The sequence below is a fragment of the Sciurus vulgaris genome (genome assembly GCF_902686455.1).
Source record: "Sciurus vulgaris genome assembly, chromosome: 16".
Lineage (NCBI taxonomy): Eukaryota > Metazoa > Chordata > Mammalia > Rodentia > Sciuridae > Sciurus > Sciurus vulgaris.
In genome coordinates, this window is record NC_136477.1 from 52501958 (window position 1) to 52514790 (window position 12833).

Genomic DNA, 12833 nt, shown 5'->3' on the forward strand with positions numbered 1-12833 from the left:
GCACCTACTGATCTTGGTAGGGGTACTCTGGGAATCTAGGTGGTGGAATCCAAACTCTACAGTGGGTATGGACAGTGAAACTTAGCCCCAGACTAGAATTCTCATAAGAACAGTAGTTCCAGACCCCACATGTCAAGTGCTCATCCTGAGCTAATACTCAACATTGAGTGAAAATTCATTAATGTTCACAAACTTCCCACAAATTCCCTATGTTGTAGGTACCATCATTAGCCCCATTTTTCAGGAAGGGAAACTGAGATCCAGAAGGTCTGCATTTGCAAAGTGGCCAGAGTGGGCCTTACACCCCAGCCTTCTCTGGATTGTTCACAACCACTATGCCAGCTTGTCCCTAAAGCTACAGAAACAAACATGAAACAGCTAATAACTTGCCTAGGTGGAGTGAGACAAGTGAGTGGCATGGAGGTGTCTGCAGCTGGTGCGGGAAGGACAGTGCTTCCCTTCTGGAGGCACGTTCCCTGATCATGAAAGCTTTTGCAGATCTGCCTGTGTGTCAGCAGATGTACGTGTCTAGGGGCAGATGGCAGAGGGTAGGCACATATAGTGTGACTGCATGTGCCCTCTCAGCCATGCTGCTTCCCCTGGTGCCTGCACAGATTTTCTCAGCCTAGAGGAAGCTTCCTACCTTTCTGTCCTTGGCCCCTCTGCAAGATTCTCCCCCAACAGCTTAGGAAGCTGTGTGAGGGCAGGGGTTTCATCCAGGACCCCTTTGTGTCCCGTGCACTGTCCTAGACCCAGTAGGGATGCCTGAATCTGATCAGCATAGACCAGACTCCTGCAGCACAAGGATGTACTGCCTAGGTCCTTGCCAAGATTTATCTCTGGAATTTGCTTTGGAAAACTTCTGGTCCCTGCTGACTAATGAAGACCAAGCTATGACTGTCTTTGTCTCTGAGATCAGGGTCTCAGCCCACACTGCCAGAAAGCTCTTGTGGGACTCTTAACTGACTTCTCACTTGCTATCTGTCATTCTCTCTCATTCTCTTCTCCCTGATTCCTTTCTGGATCTTGCAAATGCAAGATGCAAAAGGTCATGTGTTCCTGTTTCTCATCTCGAACTCATTGCTAACTCCAAATGTCTCTGCACTGGCCTTATTAGTAATCAAGAATCTTCTGGGTGCAAAAAGCCAGCCTTAGCAACTTAGTGAGACCCTAAGCAACCCTGTCTTTAAATAAAAAATAAAAAAAATAAAGGACTGGGGATATAGCTCAGTGGTTAAGCACTCCTGGGTTCAATCCCCAGTACCAAACAAACTCCCCCAAACCATTTACCCACCCTGGTACCCACCCCACCTCCAAAGCCCATTTACCCTCCCTGTCTTCTGCTGAGGATTGAGGCCAGGGTCAGACCAGGGCTTATTGTGCAAAGCTGTCCTTTTCTTGTCCCACCTCACATTGCCTGTGTCCTGATTTCTTTGTCCTCGTTCTCAATGCCCTAACACAGGATGGGGGAAAGGCAGGCAGGATCATCTGTCTTTTTGTCTCAGGTTCCAATGAGGCCGTGATAGCCTGGTTAGGGACACAGACACAAAAGTGGCATGGGGCCTTTTGGACAGTTGTGTCAGAGCACCTTCCACAGCCATCTCTATGTCTCCATCTGGGACCCTTACCTAAATGCAAGTCTTCAAGAGCTTCTCCGAATTTGGGGGATCACAGGTCCCTGGTCCAGATACCTGCTCCCAAGCTGCTCAGTATGTATTCCTTTTCAGGTTGAGGACAAGAGCTTAACTTCTCTTTTGCCTTTTCCAGCCATTCAAACATGTGGGTTAGCACCCAGTGGGTTCCAGAGACCGTAGGAAGGGTCAGAGTTCTCCCTGACTTAAGGAACTTGATTGAGGTCTGCAGGAGGAAAAGGCAAGTGTTCCCAGATGTGTTCTTGAGAAAGCATTAGACCCTGAGTCACACAGGTTGAACACAATCCCAGCCCTGTCACTTGGGCCTCAGTTTTCTTGTCTATAAAATAAAGATAAAGGGCTGGGGAGATAGCTCAGTTGGTAGAGTGCCTGCCTCGCAAGCACAAGGCCCTAGGTTCGATCCCCAGCACTGCCAAAAACAAAAAACAAAAACAAAAAAATAAAATAAAATAAAGATAAAAACAGTAGCACTTGCTTTCCAGATTTATTTCAGGATTCAATGCTGTTCTATCCCTCACCATTACTTGTTGAACACCTCCTAAACATCAAGTTCTGCACATGGCTCCGGGAGATGGTTGCTGTCTTGGAGCTGATAATCAGAACAAGAACTGATAAGTCCAGGAATCATCATAAGCCAGGAAATAACCACAGAGTGAGCAAAGTTCAGAGGGGGGAACCCCAAGGACGGTGAGGGACAGAGGGACTCCACTCTCAGCCAGGAAATCAAAAAGAGTTTCCTAGAAGAGGTGACTCCTGAAAGACAAGGGAGAAAGTTGTTCTAGGACTAAGCAAAGGCAAGGCAGTGAAGATGGTGCATGGGAAGGTGCCCAGCTCTGGGACACAGCTTTTGCTTAAAAAATACAAGGCAGGAGAGGCATCCAGACAGACTGCTCTAGGTGCTGGATGTGGGACAGATGAACTGGGTCGGGTCTGTCCAAGGAGCTGCATTATTTACTGTCCTGCCTATAAAATATTTACACAGGCTTCCTGATGATTTATAGTGTTTGCTTTCCTACCTCCGGGGGCCTCTGGTAGGTAAACCATGTGCCCTGCAGCTCACCCCTGGGAGCAGTCCCAGGGCATTGGCGCCAAGCTTTTAACTGGGCCAGAAGGAGGGCTCTAATCCAGCAGACCAGGCTGTTGAACAGTTGTGAGCTCTTTTAACAAGGTGGGAATGGCACAGACATGAACCCCCCCACCCTAGGGACCCTGGGCAGTGCCAGGAATCCAGGGGTAGATGGAAGAGGCCCGGACAGAGGTCAGGCTGTGGGGAAAGGCCCACACGAGGATAGAAAGAAGCAGACGCGATGGTGCACCTGTACTCCCTGGCTCTGTGACCTTGGCCAGTATGCTAAACCTCTCTTGTCCTGTTTTCTCCCTGGTAAAATGGGGCTAACAATAGCACAGTGTTTTGAAGACTGAACTGAGATCACACAGCACAGGGGGCTCAGCTCAGTCACAGGCAACTTGAAATTCCTGCAGGTTGAATGAAACGTCTTCCAAGCATAATATTAGGGCAACCCTTCCGCTGTAGCACACCCCAACTCTTACAAGGTGATTTTAAAGTGGTTTTTGTTGGACTGGGGGTGGGCTTAGTGGTAGAGGACTTGCTTAGCACATGTGAGGCCCTGGGTTTGATCCCCAGCAATACCACCACCACAACAAAAGAGAGTTTTTGTTTTTTTTGCAAAACTAGGGATTAAAGCCAGGGCTTCACACATGCTAGGCAAGCACTGAACTACATCCACAGTCTCTTTTATTTTATTTTGAGATGTGATCCTGCTGTTACCAGACTGGCCTCCAACTTGGTATCCTGCCTCAACCTCCCTAGCAACTGAGATTACAGGTGTGAATCACCACACCCAGCTACTTAAAGTGTTTAAATTTGGGAATGGGTGCATTTTAAGCTGCTTGGGCTGGGAACCAAGAGACCCCAGAAACCTTAAAAGGGTCTGACCTCAGTTCCCGAGACAGACCAGAGGTCTGAAATCTTTCTGGAAGATTCCCAGTCTCCTCTTCCTTTCTGGAAAGGAAGAAAGGAGGAACTTCAACAGTGGGAGGGAGATGGCTCAAGTGAACCCCTGCCCAGGCCTAGAGGTGTTTCCTATTCTTCTGAGGAGAAAGGGCTACTCAGTACAGGCAGAAGATGGAGGACTGGGCAGCTGGAATCATGGGTCAGGGGATGGAGGCCTGGGCCCGAGGTCATGGGCTTGCAGAGACTAGGAAGAGGTGGGCAACAAGACTGGTGGGCTCCAGCCTGGGGCAGAAGTATGGAAAAGAAATTAGGTGGGTAGCAATGGTGAGGTCTTAGATTCTTTTTAAAAAATATAACATTATTTTATTTATTTATTTTTTATGTGGTGCTGAGAATGGAACCCAGTGCCCCACATGTGCTAGGCAATTGCTCTACCCCTGAGCCACAACCCCAGTCATGTCTTTAGATTCTTGAGTGACGCTTCCAGAGAGTCCTGGCCTGGATGTGATGAGAAATCAGTCCACATACCCAGGGTCTTCCTCCAAAGTCCTCTTGGACCACCCTGACCAACACGCCTCCCCCTCCCTCCATTAAACCTGACCAACACTCCCCTTCCAACGCACCCCGCATAGGCACATTAAGGCCCAAGAGAGAGGAGGGGTCAGAAGACCACCCAGGATCAGAGCAGAGACCAGAACCCAGTGAAATCATGTCCTTGCTCTGAGAGTCCTAGATCTGTGGACTTTTAGATAGCAAGGGTTCTCAGAGACCATCTGGTCCAATCCCCTGCTGTGGTATGCAGAAGGGGAATGTACCCATCTTAGGCCTGTTGACCTCGAATCATTCCTCATCCTCCTTGGCTCAGATCTTTATCTATGGCAGAGGGCCCAACATTTTTTCAGGCTGCATTTCCCATTCATCTATGTGGCTTGGTTTGGACTGTGAGGGACGCTGGGGAAAAATGGAGGAATACAGAAAGAAAAACACCTTAGGCAATGTTTCCAGCTGTGACGCATTTCCTTTGTTGAGTTAGTTCCCCAACCTCCTGGGCAGAGCTAATGAGGTTCTAGCTTCTTCTGGATGACCAAGTATCAGTCAGTCATACTTGAGTAAGAATTAGTTGATGAGGTTCATTAAGTTTGCTGCATTTAGGGCTGGGGTTGTGGCTCAGTGGTAGAGCACTCACCTAGCACATGTGAGGCCCTGGGTCCGATCCTCAGCACCACATAAAAATAAATAAAATAAAGGTATTGTGTCCAAGTACAAATAATACATATATATATATATATATATATAATATACATATACAAATAATATATAATATATATATATTTTTTTTTAATTTTAAAAAGAAGTTCCATGACTTCCCAGGGAGACCTCCACAAAGAAGAGGAAAGTTGGAAAAAATGGTCAGCCCAGAGTTGTAAAGGTGAGGAAAGCGTATCTCTGAAGGGAAAGGGGGCTGGGAAGCAAAGGATGGACTGCTGCAGGACAAGGGGCCTCACCTTTCTGGACTTCAGGATCCAGCAGGGAAAGCGAAGCCAGTCTAGGTATTTCAAATAGAAGAATTGAATGTAGGGAACTGTTCTTCAAGCCACAGAAGAGTGAAAAAGCTATACTGGGAATGAAGAGGCATCTAAACAGTAGTAGTACCACAGGAAGCCACAGCCATCCTCAGGCTAAAGGGACAAAGAGAGGAAGGAGTAGTTTGCATGAGCTACCCTTAGAGTTCACAGCCTGATGGATGTTCCCCACTGTGTTTCTCAACTTTGTTTGCAGCAGGAAACTCCCCACTGAGCGCACATGTCCCTCCCAGCAGCTCTGGAGGTACATCTGGAAGAACCTTTATGCTTTCCCTGCTGGACTTGTCCCTGAGCTGGAGAGGCTGGGGCCTACTTGTTGCCCCTCTACCCCTACAGATCTGTGGACTTACAGATAGCAAGGCTGCTCAGGGACCATCTGGTCCAATCTCTTGCCAAGGTACACAGAAGGGGAATGTACCCAACCTGGGTCTGTAGGCCTCAAATCATTCCTCATGATTCAAGAGAGAGCCTGGGGCCTGCTAAGCCCCAGTACCAGGGCTTTAGGAAGACAGTTGAAGACCAAGGGTCCCTGAGCAATGCCCCAGAAACCCAGAAAATGGACGACTTCATCCCACTCCAAACAGCAACTGCCCTTCAGGATCATGAGGCCAGATTTTAACCAACCAATGAATCCATAAGTCTTTACAGAGCATTTAGTGTGTGCTAGGCACCATTAGTTTATCTTGGTCTTTATTGACCCCTGTGAGATGAATGTTTTATATAATTCCATTTAATAAATGAAGAAACTGAGGTTCAGAAGGGTCAAGACACTTGCCCAGGGTACCTATACTAAGAGGGAGCTGTGCTTGTTTGTATTTTTTTCCTCTCACAGCCCTGAAGTACAGACCTGGAGAGCCCTTGGCATTTCAACATTTGGGGTCAAGTATTTGAAAGCAACTTCAAAGATTAGGCATTTTCTGTCATTTGTAGCATTGTTGAGGCATGAATTTTAGCCCTTTGTTAGCCAAGGCTGGTGTTGGGAGGAAGTCACTGATTTTGAAGATTAAATGAGGTGAGGCAGGCTGAGTTCTTGGCCAGCACCCCTGAGGAAGGCAGGGGGACTGTCAAGTTCTGGGATCAGGTTACCTGAGCCTTGCTACAGTCATGTGACCGTCAGCCAATTCTTTTACCTCCTTGGCTGTAAGATGAGATCCACAAGCCTGACCTTGAAGACAGGTCTGGTGAAGACACTGACCATGCTCCTAGCTCATAGTGAGGGCTCTCAGGACAAGGATGCTGACTGTGGCCCATGTGGTTAAGGCTTGCTGGCAGGTCTGAGTTGCGGGGAGCTCCAGGGTCAGGCAGGGGGATCCCAAGACATGAAAGTCAGACAAGCAGGTGGGGCTGGGTTTTGTGCTCAGGGACTTTGGTCTTTGGGGCACAAAGGCCTGAATGCAGATGGCAGCTCTGCTCTTTCCTGGTGGTATAAACATTGTGCAAAACACTTCAGCAGGACCTCGCTTTCCTTATCTGTAAAATGGGTGTGACCCTAATGCATATTTCTTAAGGTATGTTGAGATGAAATGCAATAATACTCCTGAAGTGCCTGGTATGTACTTAACCGATGTCAGCAATTACTATTATTTAACATTGGTGGTCACTGATTTTTGTGAGGGCTAGATCAGAGCTTCAGTGCCTAAGTGGAGGGTGACAGCTCCTCTCCCACCCAGCGGGGATTCCCGGGCCCCAGCATACTCAAGGCCCACTTGCTTTTCAGTTTTGGTCCTCACTAGGATTCCTCTATTGCCCACAGGAAGGTTTTTCTCCATCACTTCCCATCAGAGCCAGACCAAGGGTGTGGCCAGTGCCTTTAGACCTTTGGTACTTCTGCCTGCTCCACCCACTCCTACAAGGTCAATTAGGAAATGGGTCTGAATATCCCATTGTGAGACTTTGCTCCTGCCTGGTTTCAGCTCCAACGTCACTCTGCAGCGGTCTCCCTGCTCGGTCCCCCTCTGCCCAGCTGATGTGTTTCAGGATCACATCACCCTGTCTTCTTGACTTCGAGAGACTTGTCCAGGACCTGGAATTATCTTATCAGCTTGATTATTGGTTTACTGTCTACCTCTCCGCACCAGAAGGAAAGCTCCTTAGGCAGGATCCCTGTCTGTGTCTCAGGGCCTATTTTGATGTCCAGCTTATGAGACAGTCATAAATACTTGCTGAATGAATGAATGAGGAGCAGGGAGGCAAAGATGTATGTCACCAGGATACCCAAGAACACTGGAAAAGAATGCAGGAACCCTAGACTAGGGTTCCAAGCTTAGCTCTTCCCTCAACAGCTGTGTGACCCTGGGCCTCAGTCTCCCCATTGACAACATGAGGTCTTTGGGGAGACAGATTTTAAGACCCCTTCAGGTTCCAACATTCTATGCCTCTGAGAAGTCCCTGCCAAGCTGCAATTTTTGGAAGTCTACTTGGCCACTGCATAGCAGGGAGTCTCCATGACAAATACAAGCAGGTCTGTTTTGAAATATTTTCTCAGATTGGCTGTGTCGGGTCTAAGTGACTAAGCCCAGAGAATTCTCTTCCCTTGGGGCCTCCTCCCCTTGCATGTGACTTGGGGAGTACACACTTACACTGTGTAACAACACACAGGAGCACAGGCACACACACATTCAGACACACACACAAGTTCATGCACACTCACATAATCTGCACACGTGCACTGTTACACTTGCATGCACACACATGTACTCACTGATATAAGTTCATGTATACGTATCTTACAACATAGGTGGATACTCATACGATTTCATACACATTCTCACACCCACACAAAACTCCTACATATACCCCCACACATGCATGCACATGATCATGAACACAGACATACAATCACATGTATTTTCATTCTTCCATGCTCTCATGCCAATTTGGGCGCTATCGTGTGTACACTCACTGGCACCCATTCACACTCTCGAAGCTTACAAAGGCACACACTAACACTTGCACACGCTCACATGCTTTCACCTCACATGCAAGTGCACTAACAGTCTTTTGCACATGTGCTCACACACTAGATCTGCATGCACACACAGATACAGGCACATGTTCACACATATCAGCACACATGTATATATCTACGTTTGTTGTTCATTTACTGTTCATGCAGTCTTGAGCAAACTCATTCAGTCACACACACACACCCCCTCTTCTGTTGCATAAGCCCAACCCCCACCCGTCAGCAGCCTGCCCCTCTGCAGCTGCCTGTCTGATGTCAGCTGCCTGCTCTCTTTTCCCTCTTGGTTCTATTTATTTTTCTTAGCCATGATGAGCATATTTGGAGAAGGATCTATTTTCACCCTATCTGGAAACATATTTCCCCTTGGCCATGAGCTCAGCAGGTCAGTGAGAATACTCCTAGCTGCCATCAAGTAGGCTGGGAGGGCTGAGGCCAAGCCAGGATGGAGACCAGAAAGCCACAGAGGCAGGAGGATGTCCCGGGATGACCTGGCAGCCTCCACCAGAGCCACTAACTCTGACATCTTTTCTGGGTAACCCTGTGCTCTGGATAGCTCTTCCCCACAGAAGCAGCTATGGCTGCAACAGTTGGTCTTCGGTACTGGGGGTCAAACTCAGGGGTGCTTTACGACTGAGCTGTACCTCAAGTCTTTTATTTTTTATTTTATTTTGAGACAGGGTCTCATTAAGTTGCTGAGGCTGGCCTCAAGTTTGAGAACCTCCTGCCTCAGCCTCCCAAGTTGCTGAGATTACAGGCATGCATCACAGCACCCATCTGGGCCTTTCTCTTTGCTTCTTCCATTTGACCTGAGGGTTCTCCTGACTCCTTTTCACCTCTGTTCTTTATAGACAGTAGTAACTTTAGAGATAATCTCATCCTTTTCAGTTTTTAGATAACAAAAAATAACATGAGTTCTGTTTTAGTGAATATTTTCCTCTGTCCCAACAGGCATGAAACCCTCTGCAAGCAACATCTCATTTTGGCTCTGTAACCACCTGGACAGGTTGTGCCATTATTCTCTCATTTTACAGATATGAAAACTGAGGCCCAGAGAGGTCAAGGGACATGCACAAGGCTTTCAGCAATTGGGGCGGTGTAGGTTGCGATGCAGGGTCCCTCTGTCTTCCTATTGCCCAGGCCCCAGAACTCCCACTATCTCTAGTATTCACCCTGCAGACCTGCTGGAGATGACCAAGGGCTGTGTGGCAGGGTGTTGGGTTTAAACTGAGGCTTGAGGGCACATATGAAGAGGGTGTTTGTGGCCTGGGTAGCTGCCACGCCAGCCAGCTTCTGGCTGTCAATTATTAATCACAGTGATGTTAGGTAGGCATCAGGGAGGGTGGATTGCACAGACAGAGCCTCTGAAACCTGAAGCCCTTGTCTGGTCTGTACCTTCTTCCCTTTTGGAGCTATGTCCCTTGCCATGTGACAGCCCTGGGAGGTAGAGCAGCGCAGCCCTTCATGACCCAAGCAGAATCCCTGGCTTTGTGTACCTCTTCCCATTCCCCAATGGCATGCAGTACATGCTCAGTAAATGTTGACTTATATCAAAAGAATTTTAAGATGGAGGATTGCAAGTTCAAGGCAGACCTCAGCAATTTAGCAAGACCCTGTTTTAAAATAAAAAATAAAAAGGACTGGGGATATGGCTCAGTGGGAAAGCACCCCTGGGCTCAACCCCCTGTACCCCACCACACACACTAAAAAATGGTTTCACACAGTTACCACAAAAACCAAGCAATTCCACTCCAAGAGAATTGAAAACACAAGTCCACACAAAAACCTGTACACAAATATTCATAGCAGCATTATTCATAAGTGTCAAAAAGAGGAAATAACCCAAATGTCCCACCAACTGATGAATGGATGAACAAAATGTGGTATGTCCATACAATAGGATATTATTTAGCCATATAAGGAAGGAAGTGCGTATCTCATCATGGACTCACAAAAACATCATGCTAAGTGAGAGGATCCAGATGGAAAAGACCTCATTCCCTATGATTATGTTAACATGAAATGTCTGGAACAGGCAAATCCAAAGCCTTACGAAGCAGATTAATGATTGTCACAAGGTGGGGAGAAGGGCGATCAGTGAGTGACTGATAATGAGTGTAGGTCTTCTTAAGGGGGTGTTGAAATGTTCTTTAGATAGTAGTGATGGCTGTTCTTTAGATAGCAGTGATAGTATACTAAAATACTAACATTTTAAAAGGGTGAGTTTTTGCCAGGCACGGTGGCACATGCCTGTAACCCCAGTGACTCAGGAGGCTGAGACAGGAGGATGGCAAGTTCCAAGCCAGCCTCAGCAATGGTGAGAGGCTAAGCAACTCAGTGAGATCCTGTCTCTAAATAAAATACAAAATAGAACTGGGGATGTGGCTGAGTGGTTGAGTGCCCCTGAGAACAATCCAAAGGGTGAATTTTAGAGTACAGAATTATATGTCAATATCATATTTAAATGACCCTGATGAAGGAAGGAAGGAAGAAGTTAAAAGACTCTTGGAAGGTTGAAGGGCGAAGATCCAAAAACATTTTGGGATCACACATTTCTGTTGTTGTTGTTGTTGTTGTTGTTGTTGTTTGTTCATTTTTTGGTACCAGGATTGAATCCAGGGTGCTCAGCCACTGAGCCCTAGTTGCTTAGGGCCTTGCTAAGTTGCTGAGTGGCTTTGAACTTACATTCCTCCTGTTTTAACCTCCTGAGTCGCTGGGATTACAGGCATGCACCACCATGCCCAGTTTGTTTGTTTGAGAGTGTCTCACTATCTTACCCAGGCTGGACTTGAATTTATAATCCACCTGCTCCAGCCTTCCAAGTAACTGGGACTGATGGACATGAGACACCAAGCCCAGTTCCGAAATATTAAATGCTTTTCCGAGGTCACAAAGAGAAATGATGTCAGCCCTGTTGGTGTAAGTACAATGAAAATGCTACTAATCGTTCCTATTTATTGAACGTGTATGTTCTATGTGCCTAGCAGTGTGGAAGCTTCTGGATGCAGGATCTCATTTAATTCCCACCATTTCCCATGTGGCAGGTCTTTTTGTTTCTACTTCACACAGGAGGATATGGGCTCAGAGAGGTGAAATGACTTGCCCAAGAAACATTTGAGTTTAAATCAATCCATCTCTAAATGGTAGCAAACATGGTTCCAGTGTTTGTCTGTTTAATATGGCAATCTGCAGCCTCAAGTCAAGGATAGAAAAGCAAATTGGTGATGCTGTTCTAGCTGTCAGGTTGCCAGAGCCCACAGAGGGGTGCTGTGGTCCCCAACTCCACACTGGTCTCCAGGATGGAGCCCCAGCCCTCTTCTTGAAAATCTTGAGTAGATTTCAAGAAATGGAAATTTCAGGAGAGTCTGGGGCCACTCTCCACACCAGACTGTTGTTTTAAGGGGCAAGAAATACAACACTCAGGCCGGGGACCTCAGTTGGCTCTGACTCAAATTCTTTGGCTTTTCAAATAAACAATGGCTGCCTCGTTTCACCTCTGTGTGACCTTTCCATATGAGTTGCCCTGGGCCCCAAGAGCTAGGCCTCAGGGACAGTTCCGGTCCACCTAGCACATGAGAAGGCCTGGGTGTCTGTACTGGATCCAGGCCAGCCTTTAATGTGCCAGGGATATTTCCTCACTAGGAACTTTCAGAATTACTGAGAAGCAGCTTGTAGGAAATAGTCAAAGGGGGTCTCTGAGGCCCCCCGCCAAGGCTCAAGCCTGCTCTGCCACTTTCACTCCAACAAGTCACTTGGCTTGTCTGAGCCTCAGTTTCTTTACTTGTTAAGTGGAGATAATAGCTCATAAGATGATTATATATTATTATAAATCCATCCCATAAGATTGATGGGAAGATTTGTTGAGGTGATGATACACAGAATCTGGGGACCTGATTCAGGGTGAAGACTACAATATCGACCATTATTACAGCTACAGGGGCCATGAACCCATAATCAAAAAACCTGAAAGTGATCCCAGAGTGGCACACTGTGTGTGTGTGTGTGTGTGTGTGTGGGTGTGGGAGGGAGAGAGAGAGAGAGAGAGAGAGAGAGAGAGAGAGAGAGAGAGAGAGAGAGAGAAACTGGGGACTAAACCTAGGGGCTCTTTACTACCAAGTTACATCCCCAGCCCTTTTAATATTTTTGTTCTGCGATAGGGCCTCACTAAATTTCCCAGGCTGGCCTCTAACTTGCAATCCTCCTGCCTGAGCCTCCAGAGTCTCTGAGACAACAGGCATGCACCACAGCATCTGGCTCAGCACACATTTTTTGTACTTGCAGGCATGTACACCTCTATACCCCGATAGGCTGTATGCAGGTCTTCTTACCTTCACATGCTGCATACACATGACCTTGCATTCATGCTTTCACATCCATCCATACATATAAATTCACCAATATGTCTATTCATATGTACCCACTCAGATTTGATCTGGCAAATAGGCCTGCACACACATGCACACTTGCCTTCCCCACAAGCACATGAACTCATGCACCTGGATCTGTATTCATTCGCATGTACACATCCAGCCCCATGGACTTGCTGATCTCAGGACCATCAGCTGAGCACTGGCCGCGGATTGGTGGGTGGAAGAACCTCTAAGCCCCAGGGCAGCCACACCCAAGTCCCGTGTCCTCCCACAGGCTCAGCCAGTTCCCTC